Below are 12,142 nucleotides of genomic sequence, written 5' to 3' on the forward strand. Positions count from 1 at the left end.
AGTGAGAGATAAAGTATTATGTGTGTGTGTTTGCACTAGAAATAACGTATGAACTAGAGTGTCCATATGCATGTCTTTTTCTGTTGAGTTTTTCAATAATATTAGCAATGCCAAGTTTTTAAAACCCACCGCCCATGTTCCCGAAACCCTCGTGCAACTGTGAGTACCTTTGAAATTTCTCTTTGACACTTATTAGACAGGTTTTTTGTTGCTGACTAGGCCTCGAAAAATCATTTTTGTTTTCTTCCTATGGTGGGATAAGGGCTTGTGGATACGGAGAGTGTAACAGTAGCTCGTTCAACGTTATGTTGGCCGTCTACAGGACTGAAAGGGGCTAATGTGACTGGTGAGAGAAGCCAGAAGGACATCCTTTACCAGCGTCCCCGCTCCGGGCTAACACATGACTGGTGAGACAAGCCAGAGGGACAACCTTCACAGAGACTTAGATTCTGATTTTATTGGTCACACGTATATATTAGTACAGTATACAATGTTCCCTCCTACAGTGAAATGTTGCTGCCAGCTCCGTGATGTGCGAACACATGTGACCGGAGAGAGACGCCCGAGGGGCCATGCTGAGTAGGACAGCGCTCAAGAGATTTCTTAGCATCGCTCTCCTCCCGTGTCTCCTCCAGAAAAAAACTCTCACTCCGCAGACCGGATCCACAGAGCAGGGAACGGAGGGGGGATAAATCACTTTTAACAGAGAGGGATGCTTTTAAATGAGCTTCTCTCCTCTCCCTCGGGAGTCACACAAACAACAGAGAGGTGATTCAGACCTGCTGAAGCCATCACAACACAGCAGTTATATGGCCTCATATCCGATGGAGTCTTGGCCCATTCTTATTTTGAAGTGTTATGAGGCTGCAGCGGTTTGTACACAGCATGTGGTTTCCTCAATACTTTATTGGTAGCTGAAGCACACTTGATATCTCATCTGTTTTGAATGCTTCAGAGTTCAATTCCATTTCATTTTTGTGGGGGGGAGGCTTATAAATTGCTTTAACTGTAGTACTTGTCATTTGCTTAGTCATTTTATTTTTCTTCGCCGGTTACTGTGTGGATGATGCGAATGGTAAATTGAAGAGAACAACAGCTAGCCTTGACAGACAGCTGAGGTTGGAGTGAGATGAGGCAATATGATAACATCGGCAGGAGACCTACAGTATGGGGGGAATGGACTGTGTAAGCCTACAGAAGAGAGGGGGAGGGGGGGACCTGCCCTTTACAATCACAACAACAGTCCCCATGCTCTTTGGAAAATAAAGAACAACCATCTTTTAGCCTGCTCTCGGTCAGCTTTCAGGGTTGTTGTTTTTTGCAGGAGAAAAATCTGTGTTCTGTTCGGACTGCGAGGAATCTGGCTGTGACCCTGAATGACCAACTGTCATTTTCCTCACATGTCACATCCGTCACACGTTCCTGCAGATTCATGCTCTACAACATCAGAAGGATTCGCCCTTTCCTCACTAATGAAACGGCGCAGGTACTCTTCCAGGCCCTGGTCATCTCCCGCCTGGACTACTGCAACTCCCTCCTCGCTGGGGCACCGGCGTCAGCCATTAAACCTCTGGAACTTGTCCAGAAAGCTGCTGCTCGCCTGGTGTTCAACCACCCCAAATTCTCCCACACAACTTCCCTCCTCCGTTCCCTACACTGGCTCCCTGTAGCGGCTCGCATCCAGTTTAAAACTCTGACGCTAACCTACAGGGCAATGAAAGGAACAGCCCCCTCATACCTCCAGGCCATGGTTAAACCCTACACCCCCTCCAGTCCGCTACGCTCTGCTACCTCAGGGCGACTGGTGGCCCCGTCACTCCGAGGCTCCTGCGGTCGATCGACACGGTCATGGCTCTTCTCTGTCCTGGCCCCGCAGTGGTGGAATGAACTGCCCACTGATGTCAGGACAGCAGAGTTGCTGCCCATCTTTCGTCGCAGGCTCAAAACTCATCTCTTCAAGAAGTACTACAACAATCCTCCCACCTAAGCACTTATTGTATTATATTATATTGCACTGTACTTTAGATTGCGATTCTTGCACTTTGCCTTCAGCACTAGATTATGCTCTTAGTCATAGTCTTAGAAAGAAGATGCACTTGTGAGTTCTGGCAAGTAGTAGTACATTGGCTCTTCCTACGTTAAATGCAATTATTGTTAGTCGCTTTGGATAAAAGCGTCTGCTAAATGACTGTAATGTACCATATCCTGCAAGATCTTCACATGTCACTTTACCATGTTCTACATTATCCTGAAGCTGTTTACCATGTCAGCTCACACTGTTGGGCCTGATAGCAAGCCTCTCCCTACCAGCAGGGCTGTGATTTAATATACCTCATACTCTTTACTACTGCTCTCTATGTGGATAGAGAACTCACAGTAGAGAGTTGTCTATCACACATACAGTACACTCACAAGATTCAAGATTCTTTTTATTTGTCACATGCAATGTACGGTGTACAGTCACAGTGAAATATTTCACACAGTCACACAAACACATACACAGGCTGACCTAGGTGTGACAGATGGGATCTGCTGGCTATGTGCTCTTTAGTGACATTCATTTGTTGACTAACCTGAAGCTTCGCAAAACCATCGCGGCAACACTCAGTTGGAAGCTGTTTGGAAAAGGGAAGGCACTTTCAAAAATACTTGGCAGGTGATTGGATGAACCATCTGTCTATCACACGCTAACTTCAACCGCTCCTTGCTGTCGTCGCACCTAAACCCTAGCCTGCCTCCTCCAGAGCGATTATGCCAAAATCCAGACCATACCGGACCAATCAGGGACTGCGTTTTAACTGCTGTCCCGCCCCACAGTGGAAAGCAGCCCCTGATTCGTTCGTATCCCTGCCGCTCGCTAAACAAACATGGCGGCTCCCGAAGCAACGAGTGGTAACGTTAAGGTTAGAAGAATAAACACAGCTATAAGTGCAGTTATTGCAGATGACTTAATCACAGAGTACGCACTAGCGGAGTTTCTCGGTGGAAAAGACGTTTTTGCCGTTCTTCCGATTGGATTTGACAAAAGTTTGCTGAATGCTGATTGGCTGAAGGTATTTGTCTGTCAAGGCAAGTCAGAAACGTGGTGGGTTAGGGTACAGAAGTGGCTGATTGGAGCCTTGCCTGTTGCCAGAGGTGTGGACTCGAGTCACATGACTTGGACTCGAGTCATGAATTTGATGACTTTAGACTTGACAACATATCAAAAGACTTGTAACTCGACTTGGACTTTAACACCGATGCCTGGTGACTTCACTTGGACTTGGTTCTTTTAACTTGAAATTACTTGATAGCCTACTTTCCCCCAAACCTAGGGCTGTCCCCGACTCTGAATTTTGTGAGTCGAATCTGAGAGATTTGACGATTCGTTCCTCCTTTTTTGTGATCCCAAAGAGCTGGAAAGATAAATCGTATAATAAATAGTTTTAAACTCTATGATAGTTTATCTTTAGGCACCCTGCTGAAAAAAACAGCTTAGGCTGTTCAAGCTGGTCAACCTCAGGCTGGTGTTAGCTGGTCAGTATGGTCTGATCAAGTTGGTCTTAGCTGGTTAGGATGGTATTAGCTGGTCAGACTGGTCTTAGCTGGTCTGATCCGCAGGTGCGCCTGGCTATTCTTACTGGTCCGTAACCCTAACCTTAACACCTAACCGTAATCGGCTCACTTATGATGCTAACTCACCGTAACATGATACGACCGGTCCTTCATGCTAGCCCTGAGACACCTAACAGCTCCCCCTGCGAATAGCGCCATTTTTCTACATGGCCAGATCTAAAATGATTGTCAGCATGTGGGATGCACTTCTTGTTATTGCTGAAGTATTCTGCCAGTCATGCAATGCATATCGGCATTTTCGTAGGTCTACTGATTTGTAATTTGTAATCTGGTTGTATTGTGTAAAATGTCAGCAAGCTCAAAATGACGTCATGTATGTAGTTCTTTACCACCTCGTTACATTTTTTTTTTTTTAACTATGATCACCAGAATCAATACAGTTTGTCTCCAAGTATATCATATTTAATGTATTCTACTAACTTTTCGATGTAGACCGAGATATAATTTTTCAGAAAATGTGCTATGAGAAATCCCATTCATTCTCTCAGGAACACTATCGCTAGGGGACGATGAGATTAGTTTCCCTCCCTATTGGTTTACTAGTCTGGAATAAAATGCTCAAATCCAGCATTTGAACATGATGTCATCGGGAGCGTATAGTCCTTATAGTACGATCTATTCAAATAGGGCCGGTAGTAGAATATCAATCCTTTTCGACATGTCTCCTTGAGATGACAGGTTGCCAATACATGCTGATATATAGATGTTGTAGAGGTTGTAGGTTAATTAGGCTGAACAAATATCTCAGTACATGTGGTGATGGATTGAGGAAAATCCATCACCACATCAAGCCGACCTGTTTCATTGATTCCTGGGGCGTTGAAATTTCAATCTTCTGTAGGCTATTTATAGCAAACTGTGGCGTACAGTGCAGCACTAAAGTGTAATAGAATTCAGAAACACAGACGCTGGTTCCTATTTTAGTGGAAGACATGTAAAAGTGCAGCAGATCGTTTTTCGATCCATGTTGGATCGAAAACTGTCTGCGGCTTCTATCTGGGTCATTAGGCATTCAACATGGATTCCCTGAGGATTAGGGCTCCTGTGGATTCATTTGAATTGATTGTGAGATATCAGTACTTATTCCGCGTGTCCTTAAACTACAAATGAAGTCTCATTGAAGCTGGCACTGAAGCGACCCTGATGTACTTTAGTTCATATTGGATGTTAAGTCTAGTCCTGTGGCTGACTGAAAGACCTGTGATGTGTGTTAACAGTTTATTTCATCTAACGCCGGGTGTGCTCATCTGAACAGTTCGGAGTTTCCTAGGAGGTCCTACAGCTCTGACTGCTCATTATGGACTGATGAGACGAACTGAAGCTGGTGATTCACAATCTTTCCACGGTCTGTCTCTCTCTTACACCCACTCACTCTCCTCATTCACTGTTCCCACCATCTTTCTCTCCTCTCCCTTCATCCTCCTCTCCCATGCCCTAAAGAGATACGTAGACTATCTGTGATAACATCTGATGCTTATCCACCAGGAGCTGTTCATTGAATTCTACAGCCCTGACTAACAACACGTTGCAGCTGTGGAACCCGGCTGTCTTGGTTTTTCACTGGTACTGTAGTCCAATTAAGCAGTCAACATTAGTCAGGCAAGTGTCTAATGTTAGATCATCCTGCTAATGAAAGCCTGTCCACTTGCAGACATTCTGCTGCATAATCAGGCTGTTTGTTTGCTTTCTGCCGCCGTAGGCGGTTTGAGCAGCTAAACACAGCAACCGAGGCTGCAGTTCTAGAATAATTGTTCTTTGTTTCTAATAGCCATGAGGAGGTTCTATATCAGTTATGGTTCTAATAGCTGACTGTGTTGTGTTGTGATCTCCAAGCTGCTGTAACAGACGTGTTAATTGGGTCGGCGAAAATGGAAAGAACATGCAAATTCCACACAGAAAAGGTCCAACCTTCTTGCTGTGAGGTAGCTGTGCCACCGTGCTGCATGGGAGAATCTGGGGGTTCAGTGTCTTGCTCAATGACACTTTGTCAGACAGCCGGGATCTGGGATCAAACCGGGGACCTTTCGATCCCCAGCTGGCCAGTCTACCTCCCAAGCTATTTTTAATCAGTGCCTTCTGTACGTGATGTGTGTCCGTTGTTATAGATTTATTCTAATAATTAAGAAAAAAGTAGTCGAGAATGCCAAGGTTCATCTTTGAAAGTCCAAGCTGGTTACCTTTATTCCAGATAAGTTACGAGTTTGCAAAGTCGGGCTCAAAGAGAAAGGAACATCCACCAAGAGCTGATTATGAGGAAAGAGATTATCAGGAAAACAGAGCATTATAAACAGTGTGGGTGTGACCATACCTGCATTATGCAAATACCTCACTAGCCAATTATCAATGAGTAGGCTAGGCCAGAGGGTCAACAGCTCAAGTGAACAAAGACAGGGATCAAAGATAGTTGGGAGGAGGGGACCCCTGGTGAGTTCTCCTGCCATAAAGTCAATTCAAAGGCCTGAAGATGAGGGGTCAGGGCAATAAACAGAGGGCAGCTTCTCACTTTACACAATGTCTTGAACAGAGAATATACTCATTTGAATTTATCTATTACACCATTCAAAGCATGAGATTTAGACCAATCAGGAGTCACCAATACCGTTGCACACCAGCACTAGAGGGCAGGCATGAGGAAAACCTGGCTGGCTGAGCTCCATCTCAAGACGTATAAATGTCACAGCTTAGAACCAGATGAACATTTTGAGATATAATATGTCCATGTAGCTCAAAAACTGTAGGAGCAGTGACAAGTTAGAAAACAGGTATGTTTGAAATTTGCAACTAAAAGCGAGAGTGGAGCACCATTTGTTTCAATGGTGAGCATACTGTAGTTGTCAAACAAATGGTCATAATTCGAAAACAAAAAATTGCACAGTTTAGATAATCCCATTGTACAAATCAGTGGAATCATGTGAACATTTAGATGTACATGTTCATGAGCTAAACTCCAGCATGGATGGAGATGAGAAACTGCCGTCAGTTTACAAAATGTGTGGATATTTGTCTGTCTGAAACCTGCCATGCTTTCCTCATATAGAATGAATGGTAGTACTTAGGAGAGAAGGAAATCCATGCTCTTCATTCACAAAAAATAGTGGAATGTTCAAAACACTAGCAACAGTTGGTAAATTCAAATGCATACACCAGCACTAAAGGAAGATTGCTCATAAACCTGCACCGCATACTTCACCACCTGTGTGTGATTTTGTTTGCCTGATAAAGACCTTGTTGGGTTGAAATGTTCACAACCGAATAATATTGGGAGCTTTTAGCCCAGTGTGTGGATATCAATTTCCTCCATCACTGTGAATATCAATTTCCTGCCATCCCGTGATTTCCTGTGATTAAATAAAGAAGATAATTTGATTATTTAAATAACACCGGTCACTGGAGTCCTCATATCCCCCTGTGCCCAAGCTATTGCTGTTGCCCACTTCTTAATAAACACCCTCGTCCCTACACTAGGCACCAGTAGAACGTCCTCTGACAAGGTTCAACTGTGGTTCAAATGTGGTTCAACTGAGGTTCAGCCAAAATCCAACTGTGAAGTTTTGTAGTGTTGGAGTTGAAGCCCAGTGGCCTCCTCTAATCAGGCCCAGGGTCTCGGCCCCCTGTTACCACGGGGAGAGAGGAGAGAGAGGAAAGAGAGAGGAGAGGGGAGGCGAGGACAAGAGAGAGGAGGGGAAAGGAGAGGGGAGGGGAGGAAAAGAGAGAGGGGAGGGGAAGAAGAGGGGAGAGAAGGAGAGAGGAGGGAACAGAAGGGAAGGAGAGGATAGGAGAGAGATGGTGGTGGGGGGTAGAATGGAAGCCAGTCTTTCTCACACAAAATAACCATTATTATTTTTTGGCCCATACATGATTGTGGAGAGAAACAGAATGTGAGCTCACGTGATCTGGATGGTGATGCCAGGCCAGACGGGAAGTGCTGGGGAGTAGAATAGATTGGAAGGGAGCGAACGGGAAAGAAAGAGAGACTCAGACCCCTAACAGGCACACAGCCCCAGACCGCCGCCCCCGTAAACAGAACAGTTGATGTATTGTGTTGATGTTGTAGCTGGGGCTGCAGCAGAACAGGGTCATCAGTCTGGGCTGAGATAGCATCCAAATTCAGTTAGCTATCCTGCTTTCTCTCTCTCTCTGTTTCTCTTGCTCTGTCTCTGCCTCTCTCTCTCTGTCTGTCTCTCTGCCCCCCCCCCCTCCCCCACTCTCTGTCTCTCACCTGGAAGAGACGTTTGAGGGTCACTGAGAACGAAGGCCATGTGACAAGTTGTTGTAGACCTGTAATCTGTCAGACCATAGCCGAGCCCAAAGGCACACGTGTGATCTTCATACTGATCCCTGCATGGGGCTGTAACAGTAGTCCAAGACGGCAGTGCGCGCGCACACACACACACACACACACACACACACACAAACACCCCCCCCCCCCACACACACACACACACACACACAGACACCTACCCCCCCACCCCACTCCACACACACACACACACACATACTGTACTGTATACAGTACTCTCTGTGTGTAGCCCTTCATCCAGATAATAGCCAGGCTGAAGTGAATTAGCCAGCTGAGCTGAAGGCTACTGAGATTTATCAGGTGCAGCGAACAGACAGCCTGCTCTCTGTGAGCGTTAAGTGGGCCTGACTGAACATACACACACGCACGCACACACACACACACACACACAGGAAATGAATTTTAGAGCACCTTGCCGGTGGGGAACATTCATATACACACCCTGTAGATCCATTATAGCTGATAATGAATTAAATTATGAAGGATGAATATTTTGTGTCACCGTGACCAGCTATAAGACTCAGAGCAGGTGCAGGAGAAAGTGAATCACGCCTTGAGGATGTGGAGAGTGTGGGGCAGGGCAGGCCCCGGTAGAGACGGACTGTATGGACTCAGGCCCCAGTAGAGAAGTGGACGGTGTGGACCCAGGCCCAGTCTGTCTGTCAGAGGAGGTTGTGTTGATGAGACACTGCTGCTCCAGCACCTGCTCTGGGGTGGTTCTGCTAGATTCTAGTTCAAATGGCAAAGATACCAGCACCACCTGCCAGTGTCATGTGAACGTTTTAAATTATCCAAAAAGTGGACATTCCCGTGAGAGCTGTTATCTTTTAGCCTGGACAAAAAGGTTTCGCAAAAACTTGTGTTTTTTTTGCGAGGAAGTCTGGCTTCCAGGCTAGGTATCATTGCCACATGAACACAACTTTTCTAGACCATGTACCCGGTAAGAGACTGTGTTTTTAGTTCTTGAGTCGTGCTCACATCCTCTTTGATCTGCTCTAACCTAGCCCTCACACTCACACACACATGCACACACAGGGCCGGACTGGGTGAATATTTCATGCCGAGAAATGTAGCCCCAGTCAGGCCACGAGGCGACGCGGTGAGATGGAATCTCTGCGGGGACGGGGGACGGGGACGGGGGGGGTGCTGCGCGATTTGTTGACGGGGGGGGGGGGGGGTGCGGGGGGGCAGGCCGTTCACCGCGGGCCAGGCCAGTTGGTGCGCCAGGACACCGGGAAAATTCCCGCACACATACACACACACACACACTCGCAGATGGAGAAACAGCCTCTAATAAGGCCACGCACGCTCACTGGCTCGTAGACTGCAGATTCCCCCAGGGATAAAGGCTGACCTACATGATGTACGTCATTACTGGATGATCTCTCTCCTCTCCCCATCTCTCTCGTCTCTCCCTTCACTCTCTGGATGATCTCTCTCCTCTCCCCATCTCTCTCGTCTCTCCCTTCACTCTCTGGATGATCTCTCTCCTCTCCCCATCTCTCTCATCTCTCCGTTCACTCTCTGGATGATCTCTCTCCTCTCCCCATCTCTCTCGTCTCTCCGTTCACTCTCTGGATGATCTCTCTCCTCTCCCCATCTCTCTCGTCTCTCCCTTCACTCTCTGGATGATCTCTCTCCTCTCCCCATCTCTCTCGTCTCTCCGTTCACTCTCTGGATGATCTCTCTCCTCTCCCCATCTCTCTCGTCTCTCCCTTCACTCTCTGGATGATCTCTCTCCTCTCCCCATCTCTCTCGTCTCTCCGTTCACTCTCTGGATGATCTCTCTCCTCTCCCCATCTCTCTCGTCTCTCCCTTCACTCTCTGGATGATCTCTCCCCATCTCTCTCGTCTCTCCCTTCACTCTCTGGATGATCTCTCTCTGTTCTGTCCTCTCTCTGTTCGTTCCTTTCTCTCTCTAAACATTTACAGCCCCGACCCCTGGCCTCCTCCTCTCTACTTCCTGTCCTCTGAGAAGAGTTAACTATTGTGTGTCCTTGAATGATCTGCACCTTGGACACACACACACACACACACACACATGGACGCCTCACACACACACACACACACACACACACACACACACACACACAGACAGACACACACACACACACACACACACACACACACACACACACATTCAATCAATCAATAGCCAGACACAATGATGCCATTGAGTGGATGGAGGGGAGATTCTGATGAGTGGATGTGGATGTCTTGTTGCTGATTTGTGATCTTGGAAGCTCTCTACAGAGCTCAGCAGAGGACGGAGGTCTCTAAGTGGTGCTTAGCAAGGAAATTCAATTGCCCCTCTAACACTCATCTCTACTTCTGACCAAGCCCTTCCAAGCAATGCCGCCTAATGAGATTAACCTAATGTTAATGACATAAAGGTTAAGTGTATGATTGGAGACATTGTCTCCTGCCTCGTTTTCTCTCTGAGTGCAGGTCACATGACTCTCAGTCTCCTCAGGACGGTGTTGGTGTTGAGCTGGCTCATGTGTTCAGCAGCTCTGCCAGGTTAGAAACCAGCAGAGAGACCGGATGAAATGAGAGGTCGGGTGAGTCATCTCCTACATCTTCACTCCAGGTCTGTCTTTCCCTCCATCACTCTCTCTCCCTCTCACCCTCTACAGTATGTTCTCTTATCAGTCAGAACAGAGAGAGAGGGAGAAAGAGAAGAGAGAGAATGGAGAAAGAACACAGACAGGAAAAGGAAAGGCGAGAACAGAGAGGTAGAAGATATAGAGGTATCTATCTGTCAGCTTTGCCTACTGTAGGTGAGGGTTCCTGCCTGATACCTGACTGGTCGAATGCATGTTGCCTTGTTTTGTTAAGTGGATAACAGGGAAATGGAGTGGAGGGGAACGGAGCCTTCAGAAAATCTCATTCTAATTCAGGGTGAGAGGCTGGCAGACAGAGACAAACAGACAAACAGTCAATCAATCAATCAATCAATCAATCAATCAATCAATCAATCAATCAATCAATCAATCAATCAATCAATCAATCAATCAATCAATCAATCAAAGCTTTATTTTTATAGCGCATTTCATACCCAGAGGCAACACAATGCGCTTTACAGAGAACAAGGGAGGCGGGCAGACATCCCACCCCTACATATTCCAGAGGGAAGCAAAAACCAGTATCACCCGGGGGCCAGAAAAGTTAGCTGTAAAAATTATTCCCTGACCCCTCTCAACAAGGCGATCGAGCAAGCTCCTGGAGTATGTTTGTCTAACGGCTAAGAACATTTATAAAGCAATAAATTACATTGAATTACATTGTCAGAGTAAGAGAGGCTAAAAACATCATAGGAGAGACATGGCAAACACTGGTGTATGTCAGTGTGTGCGTGAAAGTGCCTGGGCCCAGATAGAGGCAGGGGTTGGGGCAGGGAGGGGGTAGGAAAAGGATACGGACCCGGGTTAGGGTGAGGGGACAGACAGACAGACAGACAGGCAGGCCGGCAGGCAGACAGACAGACAGACAGAGGTACAGACAGAAAAACAGACACAGACAGAGACAGATAGACACAGACATACAAGCTGGTAGAGATACAGACAGACAGACAGACAAGCTGGTAGAGATACAGACAGACAGACAGGAACAGAAAAGCAGATACCATTATTAAGCCGTCTGTGTGCCCTTGAGAGAGGAGTCTGTGTAATTATCCTGCCAACTCTTTTTCCTGTCGGAGAAGATGGAGTTACCAGTTACCATGGTGACCCAGATTTAGATGTAGGGGCTGTTTAGGTAATGGTAGGCATAAGGCGGTAGAACTGCTTTTTGATTTTGTGCATGGCTGTAAGCCAGCACACCAAAGATAACAAATGTCCGGTTGTAACTTCCTCCCTCCTTCCCTCCCTCCCTTCCTCCGTCGAGTTGTTGACCTGCAGTTCTATGTTGCTACCACAAGAGGCAGTGTTTTTTTTTGCATGGCTGTAAGCCAGCACACCTAGAATAGCGTTTGTCCGGTTATCACTCCCTCCCTCTGGTCAATGTTGACCTGCATTTCTTGGTTGGCACCACAAGAGGCAGTAGTCCCAGCACACCAAAATAAAGAAGGACACCAAAATCAACCTGCTGATCTCCACTGCACAAGTAGAGTAGCGGTGAAAGCATAGGACACCCACCCGGGAGACAGGTGTTCAAGGCCCCAGTGAGGATGACTGTATGGGACTATACCCCAAACGTCCACATGTTCATCCTTTCACTCCAATCTTT

Source organism: Borostomias antarcticus (assembly GCF_949987555.1).
Source record: "Borostomias antarcticus genome assembly, chromosome: 10".
NCBI classification, from domain to species: domain Eukaryota; kingdom Metazoa; phylum Chordata; class Actinopteri; order Stomiiformes; family Stomiidae; genus Borostomias; species Borostomias antarcticus.